We start from the raw sequence: 26,797 nt of genomic DNA on the forward strand, positions 1-26,797 counted from the left end.
AAACGTTTGCGGAATCAATGCTTTCCTTCCCCTCTGCCAGTCTGGTGGGGCTGGACCCACCCCCAGCACCAGGAGTGATCACATGTCTGCGGCCTGGCCAATGAGCACATTCCATCCTTTCTGGCCACAGTGATTGCTTTCTGAATGACATGTGACCCAGAGTCTGTCCAATGAGAGGTAGCCACCAGAGTTTTGCTAGCACTCTTGGCCAAGGGGCTTCTCTTTTTTCCCTGGAGTTTTGTGGCTGATCAAATAGAAGCCAGGGATTGCTAGGGCTATTTTATCCCCGTGGGAAATCGTTGCCTGAGAGTAAAGCTCCCCAGGGGAAAGCTTAGTCGACAGGGGGACCTTACTTTGCTTGAGAGCCTGGATCCAGCTATTCCTGAAGCCAACATTCCTTAGACTTTTCAGTTACATGAAGAAATAAATTCTTTTTGTCTTAAGCCAGTTTGGGTTTGGATTTTTCCTGGCAACTGAAATACTCCTGTTCAATTCTTTCCTTCCTTCCTAATTTCCTTCTTTCCTTCCATCCTTCTCTCCCTCTTCTCCCTCTTTCTCTTCCCCTCCCTCCCTGTCTTCCTCTCTCATCCACGCCCCCTTCCTACATGTCCTCCTTCCCTCCCTTTTGCCACCCTTCGGTCTCTAATTTAATTCTTATTCCGTCCTGGCCTCAACCCCACCCTGACAACACAGCCGAGTCAAAACTCTTCAACTTTCCTCCAAACAGCCCTCCTGCATGGCTCCTTCTCCTTACCTCCCCAGGCTACTCCTCCCCCATCCCATGCGGGGACTCTGCCAAATGGGGCTGTGAGTCCTGGCTCCCCCACCAGAAGGCTATGTGCCCTTGGTAAGTGCCTTCACCTCTTCCGTGAAACAGTGGCCTAACCGCCTGACCACCGGTCCCAGGTGGGCCTTCTCTCTAGCCTGTTCTGACCGACTGGGCCTCGGAGCCTCGCTTGCCTGCTCTGGTCCAGCTCACCAGTCCTCGAGCTTTTCTCAGAATCCCCTGGGTCTATCCTGTGACCTGCAGAAAGTCCTAGTGCATCTGGGGCCACCACAGTCAGCGGCCAGGACTCTGAGGGGACCACAGATATCAGGCCCATTTTACAGATGAGGAAACTGAGACTCCAAACAGGCCCCCTAGGCCTGGAGCCGTCAGCTCCAGCTTCTCCAGGAACAGCAGAGTTCTGGGTAGGACAGAATCTTAGGAGCCCTGGACCCACGGGGGATCACTTAGGGCCCTTAAGACCAGCCCTCAGCCTCCTCCTCTAGGAAGTCCTCCTGGCTTTTTCTGGTCAGGGCCTTCCCTTCTCTGAATTCAGCTCTTGCCTGTGTCGGGCTTGGCAAGTGGGCTCTTTGAGGGCAGACTGGTGGTTTCTGGTTTTCCCAACTCTGCCCAGCTCACCACACACTTCCATACAGAGAAACTGAGAAGATCCAAAGTGGGGGCTGAAGGGACGAGAGTGGTGGAGGGACTGGGGGGCTGGCAGCTTCTGGGAGGGGAAATATTTTGGTTCTCAGAAGGCTCGAGAATTGCCTGATTCCCAACAGATTAGGGGTAATTAACCCTTCGAAAGGCAGTAATTAAGTCTGTGCCTCTGAAACCATAATTAGAGGCTCCAGGAGGCTCCGCCCCCTCCCCAAGAGACAGGCAGTCCCCAAAGCGGAAACCAGCCAGGACTGGGGGACAGGGGACGGAATCTGTTCCCCTCAGGGTGCTGAGTGAGCCCCACAGCTTCCGTCATGGCACCCAAGGCAGGGATCCGGGGAATGGCATTCGCGGAACCCCAGCTTTTCCATGCACAGTCATTTTGGGGGTTGTCTGGCAACACGGGGGGGGGGCACTTTGCTCTTGGAGGGCACGAAGGCAGGGGAACTGGGCTCAGCTGGGATCTGGGGCGTGGGACTGGTGACAACCCTTGAGAACTTTGGTCCTGGTTGAGAGGAGCTGAAACAGAGACCCCAGCCTCAAAAGGGGTTGAGGATGCCAGGGACACAGGGATGGGACAGTCTGGGGGTTCCGAGAGGACAGAGGATGCCCTCTAGTGGGGGTGCTCACCTCATCCAAGGGGGCACTGGCACCAGGAGGCAGGCTGGCTCTGTGGTTCCTGGGTCTCCCGTTCAAGCGGCCGGGGGGCGAGGTGGGGGCTTTGCCAGAAGCGCCGACCCCCTACCCCTGTGCCCATGAATGCCTGGCATGGGGCAGCTGGCATAAAAAAAATCCTGAAACATACTGGGCCACATTTTGCCCTTATCCCAACAATCTAGCTCCTGGTATCCTCCAAGGAGACGTTTGAAGGCAACTTTGGGTCCCCCCCCCCCCCCGCCAAGGCCTAGGCCACTCACCGAGCCCCATTTCTGTCCTCTGCACATGCCCCTTGGTGGTGTGACTGGAATGACTGTCATCAGAGGCAAAAGCCCAGGGGAGTGAGATGTGGTGTGGGGATGGGGCTTTTCTCTGCGGGGGCCACCTGGTTCTGGGCTGGCATTGTGGGTGGGGAGGGGGGTGGCTAGAGGGCATCCGCGTGGAGATGCTTGGTGAAGGATGGCTTTCGGCTCAGAGTGAGATTTATTCTTCTCCACTCAGTAGAGTGGGGCAGATTTGCTTCCAAAAGGGGCCCTGCCCTCCTTCCCCACCTGTCCCTCTCTGCTCTGGCCACCCTGACATCCTTTCTTGTCCAATACCCCGAACTCCTTGCTGCCCCAGGGTCTTTGCACTTACTGTGCCCTCCACTGGACGGCCTTGCCCCCCTGACTCGGCATGGCAGGGGCCATATCCCTCTCAGGCCTGCGTGCAAACATTGTGGCCTCAGAGAATCTCCTTGCTCACCTTATGCAGAGCGGACTCCCCTTCCTCAACCCCTAGTTCCATCCCTCTGTTTACTTCCTCCTTTAAAACACTTAACCAGCCGTGATCTTGTAAATTGCTGTCCCCTTCCTCTTCTGTCTTTGCCGCTGACGGTTAAGCCCAGAAGCGCAGGGAGGTTTCAAGTTCCGTCTCTTCTGTGTCCCTGAATGCCCGGACACAGTAGTAGGTGCTCAATAAATGTTTATTGGTGGTGGTGGGGTTGAAGTGTGGGAACAGCGCCTGGGTAAACGGTACGTAGAGGAGAATTCCATGGAGAGGGGGGCTGTTGCCAATGTTGCTCCGGGAGCGGCGGGGGCCGGGTTCCCTGGGTGGGGAGAAACCGAGAGGCGACCCACTTTCCCGGAGTCGCGCGCACCTCTCCTTGGTGACCCACAGGTGGCGCTCGCTCCCTGCGCTGCGGCGGCGGGAAGCAGAGGTGGGAAAATCCAAGCGGTGGGGGGGGGGGGGGGGGGAGGCACCCCCGGATTTAACCCCCTCCCCTGTTCGCCTCCTGGTGCCAGGCCCTGACCCCGAATTTGGATGCCAAGCCGTGGGACGCAGCACGGGTCCCAGCTCCTGGGGCCTGAGACGCACAGGGATGGTGTGCTGGGGGCGGGAGTGAGGGCTCCCCCCTCCCGGCATTCTCCCGCTCCCCACAAAACTAGTTAAGCAGCCCCACGCTTGGCAGAAGGTGGAGGGCAGAGGGCGCTTACGACGTGTCCCTCCCGCCTTAATCCTGTATAGGCCGGAGCTGGGTAGGGGGCTGGGTCCTCAGCGGGGGCCCTTGAAGCACCCTCGTGCGGAATAGTGAGTGGGCGGACCCCCGCTTTACAGATGGGGGAAACTGAGGCTCAGGGAGGCTACATGGCTGGCCCAGGATCACAGAGCCAGAACCCGGTGAGGCAGGGGGTGGAGTCCCAAGGTTTGTCCGACTCGCGGGTCCGCTGGTGTAAAAAAAAACGTTTAAACGTGGATGTTTTAGTTACCCAAGGGCTGCAGGAATCCCTTGGGAAAGCTAACGCCTTCCCTGAGCCTCCTCACCTCAGCCCCCAGGCGGCAGGCAGGGTCCCCTTGCAGCCTGCTTTTCCTGCCTTCACACACATGTGACATACCCTGCCGCCCGTGTCTGGATTTCTAGCTGGGTCACTGGGCATGCGCTTCCCCCCTCTGGGCCTCAGTTTCCTCATCTGTAAAATGTGCCTAATTGTCATTGAACCATCTCGGGGGTGGGGGTGCGGTGGCTGGGCGGACTGCATGAGTTATTCTCACAAGAAGCCGTTGGAGCAGAACCTGGCGTGGGGCAGCGCCCCCCTGGCGGTCTACACATCCTTGTGGGGAACGTCCCAGGCTCGCACGTTCCCGCTGGTTCCCTGGTCCGAGGGCCTGGCGCACAGTGCGTCGGTGTGGTCTGAGGCCGCCTGCGGATCCCTGTGCGTGTCTGCATTGGGCGGCCAGTGCGAGCCCTCAGCTCCTTCCACGTGGGGCTCGGCGACGCGGGCGGCCCACGGGGTTCCTGCTGGCCAGGGTTTCTCAGCCGCAGCCCTTAACGTTGCAGGCCGATCCGTCTCCGCGGGGTGGGGGCGGGGGGCTGTTCTGGGCCCTGTAGGGTTTTTAGCGGCCTCCCTGGCCTTGACTCCCGAGGTGCCAGCGGCCTCCCCCGACCTCAACTGCGACGACTAGACATGTCTGCACAACTCGTCAAACATCTAGCGCTGGGAACCTTCTGGCCAGCGTGCACGTGCACGCCGTGAGGCGGCTACAGTGTCGGTCTTGAACTTCCCAGCCTCCAGAACTGGGAGAGGTCCGTGTTTGTCGTCCCCAGGCCCACCCAGTCTGTGGCTGCGGCGGCCCGAGCGGACTAAAGCGGGAGACTCTGGCAGGGAACTTGGGGAGGGGGAGAAGGAAGGAGACTGAGGGCCTCTGGGAGACCATGTGGACCACGTGGGCCGTGCACCTGTCGGAAGAAGGAGTAGGGATATTTTTCCACCAGGTTCCTTCTGTCGTGGGCCGAGGGCTGCTCGGACGGGGCTGGGGGGGCAGGGCCCAGATGTGGCTGGGGCTCAGCAGCATCCGGACAGGAGGTGGGGGGTAGTGTCGCCGTCTTTCGTGTGGCTGTTGCCGGGGGGTCCTCCGGGCTGCCTGAGCTGGGCTGTGCCGGCCCACCCCGATCTCCGCAGCCGGCTGTGTGTGGATCTGGTGTGCCAGTGTGTGTTTATCTGCCGTGCGTGTGTTTGAGTCTGTATTTATCTGGCGCGAGTGTGCGCGTCTTTGTTTTCCCTTCTGCTCCGTCTCCGCAAACGTGGGGGAAACTTCTGTTTTTAATCAGGGGCCAGGGAACTGTCTCGTCGCCATGCTAGCAATGGTGTGATTAATTAGGCCGTTTGGAAGTGATCTTCATGAGCGTTCCCTGAGATTAGGCCTGAGGTGCCCTGCCCCCTCCTCGTGTGCCTGAAAAGGGAAACTGAGGTACGCGGGGGTTGGGGGGGGTGCTGCGCGAGGCCTCTCTGTGGGCAGCCAGGGAAAGGAAGTTTTATATGCAAAGCATTTTACACGCATGAAAGCTTGATGGGTCCTCTCACACATTGAAGAAAACGAATTCCCATCCCGTGCACAGAGGAGGAAACTGAGGCACGGAGGCGGGACCTGGAGCTCGTGGGTCTCCAAGTCTGGTCTCCTTGTCCTTGCAAGTGGCAAGCAGTTTTTTGAAGCTGTCCAGGGCTGCTTGGACCTCACCCGTGTCTCAGTTTCCCCTTCCAGTCACTTCCCCTGCCCCACTAGCCAGCTTGTGCCAGTCTGAATAATCCATGTTTCTTGGCCGGGTGCCAGCGTTCTCATATTTTCCGTTCTCGGATGCTCCAGGCCCAGGGGCCTGGCTGGCTCTGTGAACACAGATATTAATTAGCATTAATTAATAACCCCTGAGGGGTGAGGGAGCTGCCTGTAAATCCCCAAGCTCCGAAGGGCCTAGAGGCTGACTTGGGTCCTTGGTGTGTGGCTGTTGGAGCCTGAGGTGGGCCCCGAGGTGGGCAAGGTCGGCTGTGCCCCGGCTGCAGGATCCCGGCATGCTCTGAGAGCGGGACCCATGGATGGTACCGCTTGTGCCCCCTTAATGGGTCAGGGCTGCTGCTCCCAGGCCCAAGCCCCAGAGGCAGGAGGCCCTGTGTGGCCCCATGGAGGCAGAGCAGCGCCTGGGCCGGAGGGGACCCTCACCCCATCTGCCAGGGGCTGGAGTCCACGGTTCCCCGAAAGGCCGCACGTTCAGCTCACATCTGCACACCTACCGTGTGCCCTTGGCCAAGTTACTTACCCTTGGTCTCCTCGTTCATGACATGAGTGTGATTTCCAACGGCTGATGGAAAGAATAAATGGCCGTGTGTGCATTTCATGGCAGGTGCACACTGTCACCATGGTTACGGAAGTCGTAACCAGGAGCCACAGTTGTGACAAAAGGCCCCGGGGGCCAGCTCCGCCGCTTACCAGCCGAGTGACCTGGAATTGGGATTCGGCGTACCTGGGTATCAGTCTCCACATCTGTCAAACGGGACCGACACGGTATGGACTTCACAGAATTGTGCGAAAGCCGAATAAGATAATGCCCCTAAAATGCTCAGGACAGGGCTGAACACGCTGTAAGGTCGTGACGAGTGGTGGCTGAAACGCGGAGAGAGGATGCCTCTGTGGCTGTGTTAGAGCGTGGGGGTGTGGGGTTGAGGGCGGGAGGCCAAGTCTGGTCACCTTAAGGGAATGATTAGTGCCGGGGCACTGGGGCGGGCTGACTTACGTCTCCACGAAAAATATGCTCAGGTCCTCACCTCCGGTACCTGGGAAGGTGACCTTATCTGGAAATAGGGTCTCTGTAGGTACAGTTAGTTAAGTTAGAGGTGGGTCATCCTGGATTAGGGTGGGCCCTAAATCCAATACAACTGGTGTCCTGGTTGGAAGAAGACGGGAGGGCACTTGGGTGGCTCAGTGGGTTAAGTGTCTGATTTCAGCTCAGCTCATGATCTCGAGGTGCATGGGTTCGAGCCCCACCTCGGGCTCTGCGCTGACGGCTCAGAGCCTGGAGCCTGCTTTGGATTCTGTGTCTCCCTCTCTCTCTCTCTGCCCCTCCCCCGCCTACACTGTGTCTCTCTCTGTCTCTCAAAATTGAATAAACGTTAAAAAAAATGTATTAAAAAGGAAAAAAAAAAAAAAAGAGGAGACAGGAACACAGAGAAGGCCACGCGAAGACAGAGGCTGAGAGAGGAGAGATGTGGCCAGAGGCCAAGGAACACCCGGCCTGCAGCCCTGGCCGGGAGGGAGGGAGGCCTGGGACCGATTCTCCCTCTGAGCCAGCCCGGCCCACGTCCGATTCCAGACTTCTGGCCTCCAGAACTGTGGGACAATCGACTTCTCTTGTTTGCAGCCACCCGGTTTTATGGCACTTTGCTTGGTCAGCCCTAAAATCCTACAGCAGGCATCCGTCCCGCTTTCCAAAGCTGCATGGCGCCCCCGGCACCGTGGCTAAGATTTCCTCATCCTTTGTCCGTGGACCACGGGTCGTTTCCCGCTCCGCACGGTGGCCAACAAGCCTGCCAGAAACATCCCGGCTCCCACCTTCATGCTCGAGAGCAGCTTCTGCCGGAAAGGGAGCGGATGGTAGAGGGCCGGTGCACTAAATGGGGCCGAGCGGCCCCCCAGAAGTGCCAGGAAGTTTACCACCCCCTCCGAAAGGGAGCACCCCAAGAGCCTGTTTCAAACGTGGGTCCAGCTGCCCAGGGAGGCTGCGGCCTGGTTAAAACGACCCTTCGGTCCTAGGGAAAGCTGCAGGAGTTTCGTAGCCCGTCCTTCGGGCGCTGAGCAGGGAAGAAACTCTCTTGGACTTCCTGAACCTCCAGAGGGGCCAGAGATCCGGGCATGGTGGATTCTGGTGGGAGGTGACCCCAGGAAGCACGGGAAGGGGAGAGAGGGGGAGGGAAGGGAGGGCTGTCGGGGAAGTTGTGCTCACAAGTGAGTCTCCACTGCTGACAGGTGGGGCTCAGTCCCCCGCTGGGGACTGGGGACACTGAGACACCAGAGTGAGCACACCCTCAGAGCTTTCCCACCAGGGGGCGAGGGAGCTGGGGTATTTATCCCGCACTCCCATCAGTCTCACCGGGCAAAGGCCGCTGCGACACTGCGTTTGCTCTCCAGAACTTTCCACTGGCCCTGGGAACGGTCCGGCTGTGGGGGTTGGGGGGGGGGGCTAGCTGTTGGAGGAAGGGGGTCCGCTCCCAGGAGTGCCGTGGGGATATGGGAGGATGCTGACATTCTGGGAGAGTGAAGGTAGGTGATAAACAGACCAAATAAATCACAGGGTGTACTCGGAGGGGTGTGTGTGGAAGGAAAAAGATGAGTTAGAGTGGCCAGGGGTAAAGTGACAGTGCAGTAGGTCAAGGTCCCTGACACTGAGCTCAGCACCCAGTAGGAGACTCATGAATAAACCATGCTTGTCTCTACTGAAGAGAGGGAGGGAGGGTGGGAGGAGAGAGAGAGGAGAGAGAGTGAGGGAAAGGGGAGGGAGAGAGAGAGGGAGAAGACAGAGAAAGAGGGAGGAAGGAGAGAGAGAGGGAGGAAAGAGACAGGAGAGAGAGAGGGAAAGGGGGAGAGAGAGGGGGAGAAGACAAAGAGGGAGGGAGGGAGGAGAGAGAGAGGGAGGGAGAAGAGAGAAAGGGAGGGAGGAGAGAGAGAAGGGGGGGAGGAATGAGAGAGGAGGAGAGAGAGAGGAGGAGAGAGAGAGGGAGATATTGAGGCTGGCCGGTGTGGAAGGAACAGGCACCTGGGCAGGGTGGGGAGGGAGGGAGAGGCTGGTAATGATGCTGAAAAGTAATCGGCCCTTCTCTCTGGGAGGCAGTGAAACTCTAATTAGAATGAAAATGTGGTTTAATGAGGATGAAAACGGTAATTGTGCTGGGCAGCAGTCCCCACGGTGCCACTTTCCCAGGGGGCCCCTCTGGGCCTTGGAGGGGCTGGGGTAGGGATTTGGGTGAGGACAAGGAGGGTCGTTGGTGGGGCCTCAGTTCCCCCCCTCCCAGGGTCCACCCAGATGGTGCCAGGTAAAGACGGGTTCCAGGTACCCCAGGGCCCTGTGTTTCCATCCCACACGTAATCCTCAATAATTATACAATAAACAGGCGCACCAGTGGTTTGAGGGTCCGACTCTTGACTTCAGCTCAGGTCATGATCTCAGGGTCGTGAGTTCAAGCCCCACATCGGGCTACATGCTGAGTGTGGAGCCTGCTTAAGATTCTCTCTCTCCCTCGGCCCCCCTCCCCTGCTTGTACTCTCTCTCTCTCTAAAATAAAAAGAAATAATAGTACAGCAAACAGTGACACTAAAACAGTGATATTGTTTACTGAGCACCTACTATGTGCCAGGCACCATTCCAACCCCTTTACAGAGGCTGACTCTTGTGATCATTCACATTATCCCCACTTTGCAGATAGTAAAACTGGGCACAGAGAAGCCAGATATAAGAGTATATGAAGAAGTGGGTGAGGGGCGCCTGGGTGGCTCTGTCAGTTGGGCATCCGACTCTTAATCTGGCTCAGGTCACGATCTCATGGGTTTGTGGGTTTAAGCCCCTCATCAGGCTCCGCACTGAGGGTGCGGAGTCTGCTTGGGATTCTGTCTCTCTCCCTCTCTCGGGTCCTCCCCCACTCGTTTTCCCTCTCTCACTCAAAATAAATAAATAAACTTTAGAAACAAAATAGGGGTGCCTGGGTGGCTCAGTCGGTTGAGCTTTCGACTTCGGCTCAGGTCATGATCTCAAGGTTCGTGAGTTCAAGCCCCACATTGGGCTCTGGGCTGACCGCTCAGAGCCTGGAGCCCGCTTGGGATTCTGTGTCTCCCTCTCTTTTTCTGCACCTCCCCTGCTTGCACTCTGTCTCTCTCACTCTCTCTCCCAAAAATAAGTAAACATTAAAAATAAAATAAAATAAAATACACCGACACCTTGGTCCCACTCCCACCCAAATTGTCAAAAAAAAAAAAAAGTGGGTGAGAAAAGTAGGCAGGCCCAAGGAGGCGGGGCCTTCTTTCCTTTATGTGGAGGGTGCTGGGGGCACCAAGGGGTTGCCAGCCATGGAGGCCCGGGACCCCTCCTGCCTGCCTGCCCCTCATACAGTCTCCCAGACCACGCTTGAGATGCCACTCATACCTCTTCTGTCTGCCACTTCCGCTCTACTCTAGGAGGTGGGCGTGGCTTGGAGGAGGTGGGCGTGGCTGGACCGCCCTGGGTGGGGCAGAATTCCCAACACCTCTGACTGAACCTGGAGGAAGAAGCCCAGTCAGTCATTGCAGTTGAGGCAGAAAGCTGGGGCTCCTGACTCCTAGGCTTGAACTTTCTTGCCATGGAAAGCTGAGGTGTTGTTCAAATGTCAGTTTGGATAAGACTGAGGTTTATACGACCTCAGGGTCTCCCCTTTTGCTTCTGGAGGCACCAATAAAACACAGCCTGCAGCAAAGACACGTCAGAACAAAAACATTCATTGAGGCCAGATGGGTAATCAAAGCAGACCTGTCTGGCCTTCAAAGTGGTCCCAGGTCAAGTGGTCCTAGAGTAGATTCTTGGCCACGTATATGGCAGACAAAGCGCTAAGAACCTTAATATACAAAGAGCACTTATGAGTCAATAGGAAAAAGACAAATATACCACGGGTGAAATGGGCACAGGTCATAAATAAAAGGCTCACAGAAGAATAATACAAAGTCAACAAACCCCTTGCAAGGATGCACAATCTGACAATTTATCAGCTAAAGACTCATTTTTATTTGTCAAGCTTATCAGCATGTGTGAAGTTTGGGGGATGCACACCTGCGCACCCTTATGGGAGTGTAGAATGATACAACCTTCATGGAGGGCGGTCCGGATGTTTGTGTTAAACATTTAATTGTGTGAACTCTCTGACCCAGCACGTCCATTGCTGGGAACATGCAAAGATCCAAGTGTCATGCAGGCTGGTTAAGAGCCCCATAATCAGACGGCTGGGGTTCCAATCCTGGTGCTGCCATCTGTGAGCTGTGTGCTCTCAGGCACGTAAATTAATGCCACAGAGCCCCCATGTTCTCACCTGTACGTTGGGCACATCGTGAGGACTCCATGAAATGCTCAGCGCCTCGCTGTTATTACACCACGATGAAAGCCCTTAAGGAAAGCTGGAAGACAAGGAAAGTGTCCGTCTCTACCAGGTTGATTAAATAAATAGCAGAAAATGAAAATGAGCAAATGTACATTCGTCAATATCGTGTGACCTCACACCTCACGCCTCAAACGAAATAACGGCCGTATATTTTTAAAAATTATTTGTTAGTGTTTATTGTTGAGAGAGAGAGACATGCACAGAGTGTGAGCAGGGGAGGGGCAGAGAGAGAGGGAGACACAGAATAGGAAGCAGACTCCAGGCTCCGAGCTGTCAGCACAGAGCCCGACGCGGGGCTCGAACTCGCGGACCGCGAGATTGTGACCTGAGCTGAAGTCGGCGCCTAACCGACTGAGCCACCCAGGAGCCCCTATAATGGCTATCTATTTAACACGTAAATGTTGAATACAGATAAATGCGATATATGATATTCAAGGTTTACATAAGACATCTTTAAATTAAATGTAGGTGCTATAACAGATATGTGTGAAAATATCAATTGTTTGAACATTGTACGAATTTAGATTTACTTCATATAAAACCTAAACACAGGCTTCTCAAATACCAAGTGACTGCTGAATTTCTTCCAAACAGATATTCAGGGACCCAGCCGGGTTCAGTTTTGGGGTATGCCGTAATAAACATGGGACTTCAAAAAAAGAAGAGAGAGGAACAAAAAGAACAAAGGTTTCAAACGTCATATGTAGCCACATATTTCAAGCATTTTGACCATGCATCAGAGCGTTAATTTTTCACAATGCAAGGCAGTCTTACCCCGGTTCAGAACTGAAGAAAAGTTTCCCGAAGTATATTTATCCTATTTCTGTGCACTGAGTTCTGATATTTTCTATTCTCTTCTGTTCCATTTTGAGAGGCAGGTCGTTCTCACAAATACAGTATTTTTCTCTTCAAGGCTCTGGTTGATGTCACTGGACTCCTATGTAGCGACTGGGAGAAAGGACTGTGCGGGGGGGGGGGGGGGGGGCAGGGTGACTGATGGTTCTGACCAACTGGTTCGACTTCACACCCGTTGGTGGGTTGTGGTGTGTGTGTGTGAACTCCTGCGCATGTGTGCATGCATGTGCATAAGCGTGTGCATACAGGCGTGTGCACGCAGGTATGTGAGCGTGTACACGTGTGTGTGCACACCAGGGTTGAGATGAAGGAGTGGCAAGTGAGGAGCAAAGTCTAAGGGGGTGTCAGAAAACTCCACCATCAAGATAAATTTTAAAAAAATTAAAAAAAAAATTTTTTAACGTTTATTTATTTCTGAGACAGAGAGAGACAGAGCATGAACAGGGGAAGGGCAGAGAGAGAGGGAGACACAGAATCTGAAACAGGCTCCAGGCTCTGAGCCGTCAGCACAGAGCCCGACGCGGGGCTCGAACCCAGAAGCCATGAGATCATGACCTGAGCTGAAGTCGGATGCTCAATGGACTGAGCCACCCAGGTGCCCCCATTTATTTATTTTTGAGAGACAGAGAGAGGCAGAGTATGAGCAGGGGAGGGGCAGAGAGAGGGGGAGCCACAGAATCTGAAACAGGCTCCAGGCTCTGAGCCGTCAGCACAGAGCCCGACGCGGGGCTCGAACCCAGAAGCCATGAGATCATGACCTCCGCCCAAGTCGGACGCTTAACCGACTGAGCCCCCCAGGCGCCCCAAAGCACCTACATTTTCAAATACAGCCAGGACTGGCCCTGGTTTCAAAGATCGGCCTCACTTCACCCTAACCCTGGTCCCATGTACATGCACATGTTTGCACGTGTGTTTGCATGCACGAGTGCACGGGTCCACAAGCATCTGTGGGTGTGAATGCACTCGTGTTTGCATGCTTCTGTGTGTGCATTGTGTATGCATGACTGCCAGCATGTGCACATATGTAGGCATTCGTAGGCCTGTGTGCACATGTGTGTGTATACCTGTGTGTGTGTGCACACGCATGCCTGCACGCCCAGAGAAACATCCAGAAAGATGCCCTTTGAGCTAACCATACTTTTCTTCGACGAGGTGAGAACCCAGGTATTTCTCTCTCTTTGTCCCTGGTACGCGTCCTCTTACAACCAGAATAAAAACAGGGAAGCCATTTTTACTCCGGAGGGAAGGTCTTGGGCAGAGGTGTTTCCCTCAGGGAAGCGCACTGAGAAGGAGGGATTCTGAGAGATCCCCAAATATACTGACCATCAGTAGTTGCTGACATTTACTGAGTATTTCGCCGTGGGCCAGGAACTCTTTGTTCCTCGCTCACGGCTCTGTCTGCAGACGGTGAGCGGTGCTGAACACCCATTTGTTGGACGGATAAGTGGATGAAAAAATGACTGAGTCCATCATCCCAGCCTTGGAACCAGGACTGCCATCGTTGGCCTTTGCCTTTCCCTCTGCCTGGAACACCCTTCCCGATGGTTCTCACATAGCCAGCTCCTTCTTGTCATTTAGACTCCAGTTAATATCACCTCCTCTGGGAAGCCCTCTCTACTGACCTGTTTACAGCAACCCATCAGCTCATTTAAATTCTCTAAATAGCACATTTCTTGTTTTTATCACTCAGCTCCCCGCTGAGGACAGACCTCGTCTCTCTTGTTCGACGCTATCCCCACCCTTCACACTCAGCTCCTGGCATATAGTAGATACTCAGTAAATATTTGCTAAGTAAATGAACGGCATCCCTCTCCCATTACAAATGAGGAAATTGAAGCTCAGCGGTTCAAAGCCACCTGCCCAAGGTCACCGTGCTTTTCGGGTGGTGAGACCGGGAGTTAAACCCTTGTCCTTCCGATGCCAGAGCCTGGGCCATCCACTAGGACACGGCCCTCTTCTCCGGATGGCACCAGACCCTGTTCCTGATGCTCTGGCAACATGAAGTCTGGCTCCCAGAGGCTGCTTACAAGTGGACCACCTGCCAGGAGAGGCCCTGGGGATGATGGAAACAATAGCTCCTGTTTATTGAGCACCTACTGTGTGCCGCTGACACGGGCTCAGAGAGGCTGTGCCACGTGCTGGGGTCCCACGGCTGATTCGTGAGACGTGGCCTCATGGGTTGTGGGTTGAATTGTGCCTCCAAAAAGATATGTCCAAATCCTAACCCTTGGATCATGTGAATGTGGTCTTTTTTTTTTTTTTTTAAGTTTATTTATTTACGTTTGAGAGAGAGAGAGAGAGAGAAGGCACGGGGCAGAGAGAGAAGGAGAGACAATCCCAAGCAGGCTCCGTGCTGTCAGTGCAGAGCCCGATGGGGGGCTCGAATTCATGAATTGTGTGTGACATCGTGACCTGAGCTGAAGTCAGGATTCTGACGCTTAACTGCTTAACCGACTGAGCCACCCAGGCGCCCGGTGAATGTGGTCTTATTTGAAAATAGGGTCTTTGCAGAATTAAGATAGAAACAATATAAGAGTATCCTGGATTATACAGGTGAGCCTAAATCCAGTGGCAAGTGTTCTTATAAGAGACAGAAGAAGAAAAGGCCAGGGCACCTGGATGGCTCAGTTGGTTGAGCCTCGGATGCCAGTTCACATCATGATCTTGTGGTTCGTGAGTTCGAGCCCCGCATCGGGCTCTGTGCTGACAGCTCGGATCCTGGAGCCTGTTTCAGTTTCTGTGTCTCCCTCTCTCTCTGCCCCTCCCCTGCTCACGCTCTGTCTCTCTGTCAAAAATAAATAAACGTTAAAAAAAAATTAAAAAACAAGAGGGGAAAGGCCGTGTGAAGAGAGAGGCAGAGATCGGGATGATGGGGCCACAAGTCAGGGCACACGGGACCCCCAGGAGCCAGAAGAGGCCTGGAAGGATCCTCCCCTACGGCCTTCGATGGACGTGGCCCCGAAGACACCTTGATTTCAGACTTCTGACCTCCAGAACTTTGAGAGAATAAGAATCCTGTTGTGGTGAGCCCCCTAGTCTGTGGCCGTTTGTGACAGCAGCCACAGGAAATGAATACACTCTATTCTCCCACGATTTAGCGTAAATGTCAAATGTACAGACAAATGGAAAGAACTGTCTGCTGAACACCCATCACTTGGCGTCTACAGTTGACATCTGGCTTGATTTGTCATTATCTGTCCTTCTCTCCATCTATCCACCCACCTCATTAACATTTTTGTGAATTAAGAATTTAATTGCCTTTAGAGCGGTTTTAGGTTCACAGCGAACTTGCGGCAAAGGCGCAGATATTTCCCATGTGCCCTCTGTCCCTGCCGATGCACAGCCTCCCCCGTCATCACCATCCCCACCTGAGGGTACATTTGTTGCAATTGATGAACCCACACTGACCCTTCCTAACCACTCAAGTCCATGACTTACAGTTCACTCTGGGTGCTGTGCGTTTTGTGGCTTTGGACAAATGGAGAATGACCTCTGTCCACCATTATGGTCACACACACACACACACACACACACACACACACACACGGTATTTTCACTGCCCTAAAAATCCTCTGTGCCCCACCTGTTCATCCCTCCCAGCCCCCCCGCCAAGCACTGGTGTTTTTACTGTCTCCAGAGTTTTGCCTTTTCCAGAATGTCATAGAGTGGGAATCACATGGTACCTAGGCTTTTCAGATTGGCTTCTTTCACTTAGCAATATACATTTAAGGTTCTGCCCTGTCTTTTCACCTGATAGCTTGTTTCTTTTTGGCGCTAATGAATAGCTTGTTTTATCCGGGCGCCTCATTTCTTAGCGCATTTCAAGGTAAGTCACGGCCTCTTCCCCATTTATTTTAACACAGCAGCCAAAGGGATCTTTCTTAACAGTCAGATCATGCTCCTGCCCCCTGCCATCCTCCTGGCCTGTGCCAGCCCACGTGGTCACCACCGGCTACATGTACCTACTGAGTGCTTCAAAACGACTAGCCCGAATTGAGGGCCGCTCCAAGGGAAAACGTACCGGATTTCTAAGGCTTAGTAGGGACAAAAGGATGTAAAATAGCTCATTAATCATTTTTTTTTCTATTGATTTGCATGTTGGATGGGTGATAGTTTGCCTAGATGGGGTTAAATAAAATACAGGATTACAATTAATTGCATCTATTTACTTTCCACTTTTGAAAACGTGGATGCTGGGGAATTTTAAGTTACCCATGTGCCCTTACCTGTGGCTTCGTCGTATCCGTTGTCCCGCGCCGGTCTAGGATGTCCACGTCACTAGGGCAGGGGGGATTAGACGCGCAATAAATATTTGGCGAATGAACGAATGAATGAACCCAAGCCTGAATGGCCCCGAAGACGTGGCTCTAAGTCAAAGATTTATTCCGCCGGCCCAGGGCGAGGGAAGACAGCTCCTACCTTTCAGGGAGCCATCTGGGCTCCCGGGGCCTCTTCAATGGGGGGGAAAGTGGGCACAGGCAGGGGCAGCCCCCTGCGGGGATGGCTGGTGCCCCCCACCCCCACCCCCGCCTCCAGCCTCTGGGACAAGGCAAGTGTCAGGGGGTGGGGAAGGAGGGGCGTGCGGGAGGGGGACCAGCGCCAGGCGCGGGGCTCCACCCGGCCGGCCCGCCCCCCTCCCCCCCCCCCCCCCCCGGGGGCCGGGCTGGCGGGAAGGGGCCGGGCTGCCCGGCAGGCGGGACGGAGGGAGCCGGGGTGTCTGCTATCGACCGCCTGGGCCGCTGCAGGGAAGCTTTTAGACCCGCCAGCGCGTCCCGGCGGGGACCGGACGGAGGTCTGGGCTTCCCCCGCCCCGCCCCGCCCCGCCCCTACCTGGGGGCGACCGGGGGCTTGCAAGGGGCCCCTGCACGGCCTGTGGACTCTGCCTCAGAGCTGAAATCGGAATCCCACTGCTCACACCGCCGCCTTCACACCGGGGTTGGCATCACCTTCCCTGGCGAGACACCGTTTACAGCCGCTAGGTTCCCACGCCTGCGCGCCTCGACAGGTGCGTGGGCCCGGCGGCCGCAGGCCACGGAGTCTGCGCCCTTTGCATCCAGAAGGTCCCAGAAGTGTCCCAGCCCTCTCTCTGCGCCGCCCCAATCACTGCTCTGATTTCTATCGCTGCGGCTTAGTCTAGCCTTTTGGAGAACTTCGTGCCCCTGGGACCGCGCAGGGTGGCCTCTTTCGCCGGGCCCGCCGCTTCTCGGCCACAAACATTGTCAGATTTGCCTCCTTCACTGCTGCCCGGCAGGCCGCGGGGTGAACGGACCTCGGCTTGTTCATCTGTGCCCCCCTGCTGGTGGACGTTTGGGGTGTTTCCAGCGGTTTGGAGATCACAGCGAAGCCGCCGCCAACGTTTGCCAACAGATCTGTCTTTGCGCAGACGTTGTGTGTTCGTTCCTCTCGGGGAAACGTCCAGGAGTGGGGTCACTGGGCTGGGTGTGAAGCGCACGACTTCATGAGACCCAAGGCCTGTGGCAAACTGTTTTACACCAGCAGCGGCGGATGAGAGAGTTCTAGTCCCTTCACTGTCCTGTCAACACTTGGTGTTGTCAGCATCCAGTTTTGGCCATGTTGACGGCTTTTAGCCTGGACTCTGGCAGTCACGTCTGGCCCGTTTCCGCCCAGGATCCCCCACTGTTGCCCCCCCCCCCCGAAACCAGATACATGACGTGTTATTACTTCCCTTTTATAGAAAAACTTCACACACATGCAAAAATAGAAGCATGTGAAAACCTCCTATGATTTGAGTCATAATCCTTGTGTTGCCCATCTTGTTTCACCTTTCACCCCCCAACTTTTCTTTCTTGTTATGGACTATTTTATTTTATTTATGGACTATTTAAAAAAAATTTTTTTTAACATTTATTTATTTCTGAGAGACAGAGAGAGGCAGAGCATGAGCAGGGGAGGAGGAGAGGGAGAGAGATACAGAATCCGAAGCAGGCTCCAGGCTCTGAGCTGTGGGCACAGAGCCCGACGCGGGGCTTGAACTCACGAACATGAGAGTAGGACCTGAGCCGAGGTCAGACACTCAACCGACTGAGCCACTCAGGTGCCCCATTTATGGACTATTTTAAAGCAAATCCCAGGCACCTATTACTTCTGTAAGTATCATATGAAACTTCTCAAAATGAAATCGCATGACATTGTGACCTGCCTTGAAATAGTCCAGTGGCTTCTTATTGTTCTCAGAGAAAATGTCAGCCTTCCTGTTCTACTCCTCCCTTTCCACAGTCCATGCTCCACCCGCACTGTCCCTCTTGTCCTGACCACGCTCCAAGCTTGTTCTTGCCTCAGGACCTTTGCACGCACGGGCTATTCCCTCTGCCCTTCCCCCAGATATCTGCCCAGTTCCTGTGGTAGGCGGCATCAAAGATGGTCTCCCATGGTTTCTGCCTCTTGGTCTTCATGCCCTTGTGTACTTTCTTCCTCTTGAGGGAGGGCTGGACCACTCACTTCTAACCTATAGGATGTGGCCAAAGTGGGTGGTATGTCATTTTCAAGATCAGGTTATAAGACTGTGACTTCTGTCCTGCTGGGCTGTCCCCGTTACTAGCATTCTCTCTTTTCTTCTCACTTGCCTGCCCTGATGAAGCCAGTGACCAAGATGTGAGCCGTCCTGTGGAGGGGTCTAGGTGGCAAAGAACAGAGAGTAGCCTTCAGCTAATAGCCAGGGAGGAACGGAATTTTGCCAACAGCCCCCTGTGTGTGCTTGCAAGCTGACCACACCCCGGGGCGGGGGGGGGGGGAGCCTTGAGGTGACCACACCCCAGGGGGAGCCTTGAGATGGCCACACCCCCAGGGGAGCCTTGACTGCACCCTCTGGAGAGACCCTGGGTTAGACGACCGGCTGAGCGGCACCCAGATTCTTGACCCACAGACCCGTAAGATCATCCATGTTGTTTCAGGCCTCTAGATTTTGGAGTAATTGCTTACGCAGCAGTAGATAACTAATCCAACTCTCTTACTTCCTTCAGGTCTTTGCTCAAAAGTCACTTTCTTCCTGCGTGAGACCTTCCCTGGCCACCCCATTGAATCTGCACCCCCATGCCAGCGCTGCCCATTCACCTCCCCTGCTTTATTTTCCTTGTGGAAATTATCACCTTGGATTTTAATTAACTGATTCATTGCCTGCCTTTCCCCGCAGGGCCACTGGCTCTTGGAGGACAGGGGCCTCTGTCCGTTTTGTTCATTGCTCTGCCCTCAGTCTTTTTTTTTTTTAATTTTTTTTTAACGTTTATTTATTTTTGAGACAAAGAGAGAGAGAGAGAGAGCGAGCATGAACAGGGGAGGGTCAGAGAAAGAGGGAGACACAGAATCCGAAACAGGCTCCAGGCTCTGAGCTGTCAGCACAGAACCCGACGCAGGGCTCGAACCCACGTACTGTGAGATCATGACCTGAGCCGAAGTCGGATGCTTAACCGACTGAGCCACCCAGGTGTCCTATGCCCTCAGTCTTGAACTGAGGCACTCTGGGCACACAGTAGGCCACACTAGATTTTTTTTTTTTTTTTTTTTTTTTTTGTGCAAGTGGGGAGAGGGGCAGAGAGAGAGGGAGACACAGAATCCGAAGCAGGTTCCAAGCTCTGAGCTGTCAGCACAGGGCCCCATGCAGGGCTTGAACTCACGAACTGTGAGATCGTGAGATCATGAGATCATGACCTGAGCCAAAGTCGGACGCTTAACTGACTGAGCCACCCAGGCACCCCAGGCCTCACTGGATTTAAAGGCATACCTACAACTGATTTAGCGATCACACTTCTCGGTATGTACCCGTCAACAAATGAGAGCCAGGTGTTGAAGAGATATTTGCACACCCATGTTCACGGCAGCATTACTTTAAAAAAAAAAAAAAGTTTATTTATTTATTTTTAGAAATCTCGACACCCAGCATGGGGCTTGAACTCACGACCCCGAGATCAAGAGTCACGTGCTGGTCTGACTGAGCCAGCCGGGCGCCCTCCTTACAAGCTGTGTCATTCACAATAACCGAAGTGTGGAAGCGACCCAAGTGCCCTTCAACAGATGAATGGGTAAACAGAATGTGGGGTATTCATACAAGGGAATGCGATTCAGCCTTAAAAAGAAAGGGAATTCTGACGTGTGCTATAACACGGATGAGCCCCGAGGACATTGTGCTCAGTGAAATAAGCCAGACACCAAAGGACAAATACTTGTGATTCCAGTTATATGAGGACTTAGTGTATAAAAATTATGGAGACAGAAAAGTGGGATGTTGGGGGTCAGCGGCTGGCGGGAGGCAGAATGGAGAGCTAGTGTTTAAGGGGGACAGAGTTTCAGATTTACAAGTTGGATAGGGTTCTGGAGACGGACGGCCCTGATGACCGCACAGCAGTGTGAATGTGCCTTAAGGCCACCACTTAAAAATGGTGATGATGGTAGGGGCACCTGGGTGCCTCAGTCGGTTAAGTGTCTGACTTTGGCTCAGGTCATGATCTCACAGTTCGTGAGTTCGAGCCCTGCATTGGGCTGCAGAGCCCCCTTTGGATCCTCCGTCTTCCATTCTCTCTGCCCCTTGCTCCCCTGCTTTGCACTCTCTCTCTCTCTCTCTCTCTCTCTCTCTCTCTCTCAAAGATGAATGAATATTAAAACAAAAGTGGGGAGGATGCCAGATGCTATGATGTTGTATGCCCTAGGGGGCGGGGCGGGGCGGGGCTACAGCTTCAGGTTTCTTACGGGGTGGGGGCCTAGGCATCCCCCTCCTTGAGCCGAGCTGTGTGCGACCGTTCCTGCCCTGAACCCGTCACATCTGCGTGCCTTTTACATCTTCCCAGCTTCGGGGGGAGTTTTTCAGGGATGGGAAAGCCTCTTCCTGCCCAAGTGTGGAACGAGACAGTATTCCTCTTCTGTGCACCGAGTGTGGACTTAGAGAGCCGGAGAGCCTGGCATGGGCCCCGTCCGCTGGGGATCCCTTGTCCCTTCGGCAGCTGCTGGAAACCTGTGTCAGGAGGGGTCTTTGGCTCTGGGGACAGTGTCCTGGATGAGTCACACTTTGGGTGGCTCTCTGACAGCCGTCCTCTCTTTATCTCTCATTCCTCATGAGCCACTACAGCCCCCACAGGCCCCACTCAGCCCTCCTGCCCTTTGTCTGCAGGTGAATGGAGAGCCCACGTTCACAAAGGGTCTGTGTGCCCATATGACACTGAGAAGCTCACAGCCTGGCTGTGTCCTGAATATTCTTCCATTCGCCTCGGTGTGGAGTGAACCGTGTCCCTGCAACATTCCTGTGTCGAAGCCCTAATCCCCCAACGTGACTGTATGTGGAGAGGGAGCCTTTAAGGAGATAATTAAAGTTACATTAAGGGTGGAGCCCTGATAGACCTGGTGCACTGGTGTCCTTTTTTTTTTTTTTTTTCTTTTGAAAGACGCAAGCTGGGGAGGCAGAGAGTGGACGGACAGAGGATCCGAAGGATCAAGCCTGGTGTGGGGCTTGAACTCACGAACCTCGAGATCGTGACCTGAGCAGAAGTCTGACGCTCGACCACCGAAACCACCCAGAACTGGTGTCCTTATAAGAACAGGAAGAGAGACCAGAGATCTCTTGTTCACTCTTCACACACACAGAGGCATGGCCAGGTGAGGAGGCGGCGAGAAGGCAGCCGTCTGCCAGCCGGGAAGAAAGCCCTCAGCGGGAAGGGAATCTGCCAGCGCCTTGACCTTGGACTTCCAGCCTCCAGAACTGTGAGTTGCGAATCTGTTATTTGTTTACATATCTGTTGTTTATAAGGCACACAGCCTATGATACTCTGTTGCGACAGCCTGAGCCGAAAGGGGAGAGTAACAGTTCCTGTGGCTCCCGGTAGCCCTGCGGCCACCTCTCACTCTTCGCTCCACTCCCTGGAGGTGACCCACACAGTGGCCGGGCCTTCCTCCATTGTCCCCTTTGGCTGTGCCACCTGTCACCCGTCACTGGTCTCAGCCTTGGCTGGACCCGTGGATCACCTGGGGAGCCTTGACAATGGTGACCCTTGACCCCAGCCCTAGAGAGTCTGAAGTCATTGAGTGAGGCTGGCTTTAGGGAGTTTTCCAACTTCCCTGGGTGATTCGAACGCGTAGACGGGGTGGAAAACCACAAATCTACAGCGGTGTTTCCCAATAATGGGCAGTTATGTCCCCCGCCCAGGGGGTAGCAGGCAATGTCTGGAGACATTTTTGGTTGTCGCAATTTGGGGCATGGGTTATATGAACATCTAGCGGGCGGAGGCCAGGGATACTGCAAAGCGGCCTGCAAGGACGGGGGCAGGGCCTGCAACGAACGCTGACCCAGCCCCGAACGTCAGTCCCGCCAAGGCCAAGAAACCCTGCCCTAGAGCTCCGCGAACCAAGTGTTCTCCACTCGAAGGCGCCCAACACCGCATCAGGGGGTGGTGCTGGTGCCAGTGGGCTCCCGTTTTGCAGATGGGAAAACTGAGGCCCAGAGACAGCAAGTGACCTGGCCGCGCTCAGACAGCGGAGCTGGGTGCTCACGCTGGTCTTTAGCACAAACGGCGGCAGAGAGAATCACAGAATCGGGGCGGGCGCTGCTGAACCCAGTGGTTACGCATGCAGATTCAGCGGCCCGTCACCCTGTGGCTCTGTCCCTTCATCCCTGCTTCACCCACCCCTCCTGCCCACCGTGCCTCAGCGTCTCTACTCATAAAGTGGGGGTATGGCCGTCATGAAACCTGCACGGGTGGGCTTGGAGGGTGCTGGGAGCGTAGGGGGCAGGGCCAGGGTGGGATGGGGGCCACCCGGATCGGGAGCGGAAGGCCCAGGTATTATCTGGGGGAAGAGCATGCCAGGCTGAGGGAACAGCGAGTGTGACCCTGGACTAGAAGGAGGGAGGGAAGGCCTGCTCTTTCGCTTTCTCCTCCTCTGTCCTTCCTGAGCCAAATTTGGAAAAGGGCCACCGCCAGGCCAGGCAATGGCATGCAGTGGTGTCTTTGGGCTGGGTCACACGGGCTCGCAGAGGCCCATTCTGCACATCTCTTTCTAGCCTAGGACTCGGTGACGTCACCGTTCACGGCTTGAAATCCACCAAGCTGGGGAAACTTACACCATGGAAACTGGCATACACTACACATCAGGTCCCCTCGCCCGGGGCCAGTTCCCCTTGTGCCCCGCAGCTCACACCCCTGTGCACAGCCCCTCACGCTCCCGTCTCTGTGTGTTCAGGATGCTGTGACAAAGCGTCGTGGACTGGGTGGCTTATTAACAGTAAGCATTTAGGGGCGTCTGGGTGGCTCAGTCGGTTGAGCGTCCGACTTTGGCTCAGGTCAGTGATGCTCGTGCGACTTCTATGGATGTTCTCGCAGCGCCCCCGCCATCAGGCTGCTCGTCGTAGCTGACTGAGCAGCTCATCAGAGCCTGGCTGCGAGCCCCGTTTCAGATTCTGTGTCTCCGTCTCTCTCTGACCCTCCCCCGTTCATGCTCTGTCTCTCACTGTCTCAAAAATAAATAAAAACATTAAAAAAAATTTTTTTTAAATAAAAATTAAAAAAAATAAAAAAAATAAAACGTTAAAAACATTTTTTTAAAATATATAAAACAAAGCAAAAAAGCCAATAAGCATTTATTTCCCAAAGTTCTGGGAGATGGAAATGCAAGATCAAGGTGCCTGGTAAGAGCTCTCTCCCTGGTTCCTAAATGGCCATCCTCTCACCGTGTCCTCATGGGGCGGAAGGGGCACGGGAGCTCTCAGGGGTCCCTTTTATGAGAACGCCGATCTCATTCATGAGGTTCTACCCTCGTGACCTAATCACCCCAAAGGCCCCACCTCTTAATACCCTCCCTTTGGGGGGTAGGAGTTCAACATCTGAATTCTGAGGGGACACAAACATTCAGCCTATAGCACTGGCCTTACCCCTTCGCTGATTATCACCTTTGCAACTTGAAATTGACCAAGGTGGGGAAATTTATGTCTCGGAAATTGGCAAACACAGCAAATCCCAACTGGGTTTACCAGCCCAGGGATGCTTACGCCCTGAGGGTGGCCCCATCCTTGGCTGACATCTTCCTGCCTACACTTCAAGATAAACAAAGCCCCTTGCCCTCAGGTGAGGCAGGAGGCCAGTCTGGTGGAGGAGACAGAAGACCAACACATCTCAGGTGTCATGAAGAAAACAGCAGCGGGGGAGTGGGGGTAGGAAGAAAGTGAGGGTCAGGGGAGAGCCCCCTCTCTGCCCTCCTGTCTCTCCCCCATCAGTCCCCTGGGTGCCTTGAATCTTTTTTCTTACAGCTCCCCCTCCCCTCCCAGACCCCTGAGTCCTTCCTAAGGCCCTTGCCCGCTGCCCTGGGTCTACCCTGCTCCCAGAATTTTCGTCATGCAGAAATTTCTCAGCTCCAAGCTCATTTCTGCTCATTGAACTCCTCTTTCACCTAAAATTGTCTTTGCTGCCTGCTCTGGGCAGCTTCCCTGCTCCTGTTAGAGAGGCGACATGGGCAGTGACTCGGAGGTCACTCTGCCCTTCAGGGAGCTCTGTGGTCACCACCTCACTCTGTCCACACCCATCCCAATGTCAGAGCCATTGAGGGTGGCAAGCCCCCACCCACCCCCACCCCCACTCCCCACAGCCTGGGGCAGACCCAAAGCTTGTCTGCCCCAGCTTGAAAATAGATTAGGGAGGGTGCTGAATACGCATCCAGTGGTCCAGCCTTCCTTTGCTCTGCCCAGACTTAGTTTCCCCATCTCCTCACCCCAGCCCCTCCTGGCGGAAGCTCTTTTGGAAAGAATTTCCAGACACACAAGGATGAAGCAAGGTAGCCCCCCTCCCCAAAATCTTAGACACCCAGCTGAGTCCCCAGCCTGCTGTGCCCACCCTGCCCTCCCCCCAAATCCGGGGCTGAAGCCAGAAGCCATGTCTTCTGTTTATAGATTGAGGAGGGGGGAGAGGGGTTGGCAAGTTTTAAAAGCTCATTAAGGCCTGAATTCTTTTTATAGATGAGGTTTCCTGCGACTTTTCTTTCCGCCCCTCCCTGCTTTCTGAATGCCGTATTTATTTGAGTTAGAAAAATAATGAGGTCCCTGAGGTCGTACACAACACCTCGGCTCTCTAATCAAAGTATTGCTGTGGAATTAGAAATATATAGAAATTTCTGTGCGCTGGCCCGCGGGCCACCAGCTGTGGACGCAGGGCGTGCTCACCCAACGCCACCCAAGCCCCACCAGACTGTCTTTGGGGGAGGGATATAATTAGCTGTTTCCCAGCAAAGTCTCTGCGGTGGAGAATAGGATTAAAATGCCCACGGTACTCCCTAGCGGGGGGCTGGGGGATGGGGTAAAGCCCACTCAGAAGACATTCCTGGCTGAAAGGAAGAAAAATGGAGGGCTGGGTCCCCCCAGCGAGGGGGTTAGACACACCGGAGGCACTCAATCAAGTATGCAAAATGAATCGATGAACTAACAGTGACAAAGGACCCCTCCAGGCCTGAGGCTGCTGGGCCTGCCTCCCAGGCCCCTGTGGTGCTGGGGATGGCGGGGAGGGGGGGGGGGGTCCTGGTTTCAGGAGGGCGGCTCTCGCTTTAAATCTGCCCAGCCCTAAAGCAGAGAGATTCGGGGTGCCTGTGGGGAGCAGAGGGCCAGCGCCCGGCCCACTGCCCCCTCCCGCCCTGGCCTGCCTGGACCAGAGCAGACAGCAGGTGACATTTACAGAGTCTTAGGGTGGCTTTGGCAGAGGGGTGGCGGGGGGAGGGTGCCTGCGTGTGTCTGTGCGAGTGTGGGGGACCCTCGTGACTGTGTGTGACCATGTGGGAGTGAGGACGTGTGTGACTGAGCACCTCCCGCGTGTCCACTCTGTGCTGGGCACCAGGTGAGCAAGATAAACATCCCTGCCTGCGCTGTGCTCCGTCCCGGAGGGACAGACACTAACCTCACGTGTGTGTGTGTGTGTGTGTGTGTGTGAAGCTGCCATGGGATAGGAGGCCATGTAAGCGTGTGGAATTTGAGGGCACGTGAGGGCGTGAGTGTGCGTGCGGCTGTGTGGGAATTTAAGCGCACGGGAAGGGGTGTCACCAGGCGAGGGTGTGTTTGGGGCACAGGTGACCTGTTTGCCCCACATGCACCCGGGCTTTGGCCACCCTCCGTCGGGGCCCATCCACTGCCCCAGCCCCTTCTCTACATTCACCCCCTTCTCCTGAGGGTTAGCCCTTCCCTCCGTCCAGCCTCGTACTCCCTTCTTCTGTGTGTTTGGACTTCACACGTCAGGGTCCGGGGACGGCCCACCTTGTCCGCCATCTCCCCTGCCCGGCAGGAGGGTCAGAGGGCTGGGCCACCTCCGAGCCCTCTGCTCCCTGGAGGCCTTTCCCGTGCCCTTCTGGTGGGGGGTGGGGCGGGGGGCTCCCCTCAGATGCCCGGAGCTCCGGCTGGCGCTGAAGGAAATGATTTCCACCTGCCTTCTCAGCAGCGCTGCCCCAAGGCTGCAGATTAAGAATCAATTAAGAGCGGGAAGAAGGATTTGCCAAGCGGAGGCCGTGAGAGCTGGGGGCTCGGGGCCGCAAGATGGATGGATGGGGGCGACTGGCAGGGGCGAGGGGCTCCGTGGGCCCCGGGCAGGGGGGGGGGTGGGGCTCAGGGGGAGGCTCCCTGAGACGGCAGTCCAGGGTAGCGGTAAAACCAGTGCTCGCTTCGGAGGTCGTTGTGAGGATTGAAACGTGTGCGGCTCTAAGGATAGTGCCTGGCATTCTACAGAGGACAGACAGATCGGCGTTTGCTAAATAAAAATAAGACGAAGGATGGGGCCGGGCCTCCCCTGGCCGTACATGGCCGGTGGCCGCCGCGGGAGACCCTGCGGGTGCCCCCACCCGGACCACATCCGCTTTCCGGGGCCAGTGCACCTGTCTTCCACCCGCTTCGGGTTCGGCCATTAGCTGCCAAGGACTGACACCTGCCCCTTCTCTGGAGCACGTCTTGTGCTGGGAGCCCCCTCCTCTGGAG

At 55.0% G+C, this 26,797-nt stretch overlaps 1 protein-coding gene and 1 long non-coding RNA gene across 4 annotated transcripts in view; both read left to right on the forward strand.

Moving 5' to 3' along the window:
• Positions 1 to 21,298, forward strand: part of LOC128314941 (uncharacterized) — a 30,096-nt gene extending 8,798 nt beyond the window's left edge. Inside the window, exon 3 of the long non-coding RNA XR_008297234.1 lies at positions 21,252 to 21,298. This is a non-coding gene — a long non-coding RNA (uncharacterized LOC128314941). The remainder of the gene's footprint in view (positions 1 to 21,251) is intronic.
• Positions 21,299 to 21,300: 2 nt separating this feature from the next.
• Positions 21,301 to 26,797, forward strand: part of LOC128314937 (uncharacterized) — a 40,998-nt gene continuing 35,501 nt past the window's right edge. For all 3 annotated transcript variants that reach the window (XR_008297225.1, XR_008297226.1, XM_053219757.1), the window contains exon 1: positions 21,301 to 21,567. The gene's annotated coding sequence lies outside the window, so the exon portion shown is untranslated. The remainder of the gene's footprint in view (positions 21,568 to 26,797) is intronic.

Source organism: Acinonyx jubatus, chromosome A2 (assembly GCF_027475565.1).
Source record: "Acinonyx jubatus isolate Ajub_Pintada_27869175 chromosome A2, VMU_Ajub_asm_v1.0, whole genome shotgun sequence".
Taxonomy (NCBI): domain Eukaryota; kingdom Metazoa; phylum Chordata; class Mammalia; order Carnivora; family Felidae; genus Acinonyx; species Acinonyx jubatus.